Below are 2,990 nucleotides of genomic sequence, written 5' to 3'. Positions count from 1 at the left end.
TCTTTGTTTTCTACGGTTTCTTTATTACACTCTTCCTTTTCCTTAGGTATATCTTCTTCCTCAGTTGACTTTTTAGAGTTTTGGTTCTCAATCCTTGGGTCAGACGGTCCTTCTACCTCTGTTTCACTTCTTAACATAATTGCATGAGCGTGGCCTTTCGGGTTAGGTTGGGGCTGTCCAGGAAAGGTACCAGTTGGGGCAGTAGTAGGCGCTTGTTGTTGAGCTACTTGCGAGATTTGTGTTTCCAGAATTTTGTTATGGGTAGCCAGGGCATCTACTTTACTTGCTAGTTGTTTAATCTGTTCGCTAGTGTGTACATTCTGGTTTAAGAATTCTTTATTGGTTTGCTGTTGAGAAGCTATGAAGTTCTCCATCATGATTTCCAAATTGGATTTCCTATGAACGTTATTGTTAGGTGTAGATGGGGTCGGCTTTTGATATCCAGGAGGTATAGCTGGGGCTGGACTGGGAGCTTGACCTGGTGCGTATAAAGTGTTATTACTTTTATATGAAAAATTAGGATGGTTCTTCCAGTTTGAGTTATAGGTATGCGAGTAGGGATTTCCTTGAGCATAGTTCACTTGCTCTGCTTGGATTCCTGTTAGGAGTTGACAATCTGTAGGAGTGTGACCTTGAATTCCACAGACTTCGCAATTTTGAGTTACGGCAACCACGGTGGCTGGAGGTGATACATTTAAACTTTCGATTTTTCTGGGCAAGAGCATCCACTTTTGCATTAACATGATCAAGGCTACTTATCTCGTACATTCCCCCTTTTGTTTGAGGTTTTTCTACCATTGTTCGGTCGCTTCCCCACTGATAATGGTTTTGGGCCATGCTTTCGATAAGTTGATAAGCGTCAGAGTAAGGTTTATCCATAAGCGCACCACCGGCGGCGGCGTCTATTGTTAACCTTGTGTTGTACAAGAGACCATTATAGAAGGTATGAATTACTAACCAGTCCTCTAAACCATGGTGTGGGCAAAGTCTCATCATGTCTTTGTATCTTTCCCATGCTTCGAAAAGAGACTCGTTATCTTTCTGCTTAAATCCATTTATCTGGGCTCTTAACATAGCTGTTTTGCTTGGAGGAAAATATCGGGCAAGAAAGACTTTCTTCAACTCATTCCATATGGTGACTGAGTTGGAAGGAAGAGACTGAAGCCATCTTCTAGCTTTATCTCTTAACGAGAAAGGAAAGAGACGAAGTCGAATTGCCTCTGAAGTGACACCATTAGCTTTAACAGTATCAGCGTATTGGACAAATACGGATAAATGAAGGTTTGGATCCTCGGTAGGATTTCCAGAAAATTGGTTCTGTTGCACTGCCTGCAACAGTGAAGGTTTAAGTTCGAAGTTGTTTGCTTCGATTGCGGGTGGAGCAATACTCGAATGCGGCTCATCTTGCGATGGAGCAGCGTAATCTCGAAGAGCACGAGCTGGTTCTGCCATCTCGGGTATCGGTGAAGGAAGGAGATTTTTGAGATCAGGAATTTCGATTGGAGGAAGATTGTTTGCAGCACGATACTCTCGAATTCGTCATAAGACTCGGAGATATCGTTCAACGTCGTTGATTCGTAAGTAGTATGGTTCGCCTTGTGAGCGAGTGTGTGGCATACAAATCAACGAAAGACAAGGGAAAAATAAAAACTGCCTTAGTCTCTATAGTGTAATAGAAGAGTTACGATATCGACTAAATAAAATTCCCCGGCAACGACGCAAAAAACTTGATCGCGACTTTATGAGTCTATTGGGGTATTAACTGCAAGTGCACAGTCTAATCGCGTAGTTTTAAAAGATATCGATCCCACAGGGACTTAATGAATCGATATACCGTTTTTCTAGGGTTACTTCGTAAAGCTAAGGCGGATGATACTTTGATAATTAAGAAAAAAAATAAAACTAAATTTGGATCTAGATTAAATATCAAATAGCACGGATATCGGTATGTAGTTCGTCGAAATTACGGAATCAAATCTTCATTGGTTTCTTAGTTTTAAAATAAGTCTTTTCAGTAGACACTATTAATTAAAAGTCTTTTCCTCAAACTCTCGCTCTGTTGAATCAGACTATGACTTTATATTAACGTACGCTCTCACTATTTAGTTAAATTTAAAATCACTTTTTGAAAACAATAGAATCTATAGAAACTCTTTTTAAGAAAATGCTAACTGTTTAAACTCCCTCGTCTCAAACTCTCGCTCTGTTGACTTAGACTATATGATTAAACTTAAATGCTTAACTCTCGTCCTCACATTTAACCTTTAAAAATAATTTTTGAAAATGGTTAGAATTTAATTAACTTTAAAAATTGTTTTCGCCCTGATTTAAAGTTAATGTTCAATTTACGTTGTCCAGTTAAAAGCTCAAACCGTCGTTCTATTGATTTTAACTTCTTTATGTCTTTTACTCTCGTACAAAAACTTTGGTATTAACTCTGTAAATTGAGACCGGAAAAAGAGTGACTATATTTTGAAATAAATTTAAACCAACTCAGTTTTGATTCCTTTATTCCGCTTACTTTACATACCAATATCTAAATTAATTAGCCGGACATGGCAAACACGCATAAACAATAATCATGCATAAATACAGCCATATCAAACAGACAATATAAATAAACAGCAGCACAGAGCATATGTAAATTAAAACAATAACTCAATTAATTAATGAACCTGGTAAATTACTAGAAATCTTGGTTTTGTTCCTAGCTTTGATGCTCGAACACTCCACCACAAGTCGGTTGGATTTGTTCTTCATAATTCTTGATCAGACAGATAAATAAAAACAAGGAAATAAAATACTATGATCTAACGTAAGGTTAGATCCAGTAAAAATTACACAATAGTTTTCGGTGTAGAAACTATTGTGAGAAAATAAATCGAATGCTTAGTAAATTAAGCTAGCAAAGAAAAGAAAATAAAAATGCTAAGAAAATAGAATGCTGAAGAAAATATATTGCTGTAAAAATATTGCACGGCGTAGAGATC

At 37.4% G+C, this 2,990-nt stretch overlaps 1 non-coding gene across 1 annotated transcript; it reads left to right on the top strand.

Annotated features, from left to right (window-relative positions):
- Positions 1 to 967: 967 nt before the first annotated feature.
- On the top strand, positions 968 to 1,074 carry LOC127108716 (small nucleolar RNA R71). Its single transcript, XR_007796236.1, has one exon. It is a non-coding gene; the product is annotated as a small nucleolar RNA R71 (small nucleolar RNA).
- The last annotated feature ends 1,916 nt before the right edge of the window (positions 1,075 to 2,990 follow it).

The sequence above is a fragment of the Lathyrus oleraceus genome, chromosome 7, assembly GCF_024323335.1.
Source record: "Lathyrus oleraceus cultivar Zhongwan6 chromosome 7, CAAS_Psat_ZW6_1.0, whole genome shotgun sequence".
Taxonomy (NCBI): Eukaryota; Viridiplantae; Streptophyta; class Magnoliopsida; order Fabales; family Fabaceae; genus Lathyrus; species Lathyrus oleraceus.
The sequence above is the reverse complement of the archived record's forward strand: the minus strand, read 5'-3'. Positions and strand labels throughout refer to the sequence as shown.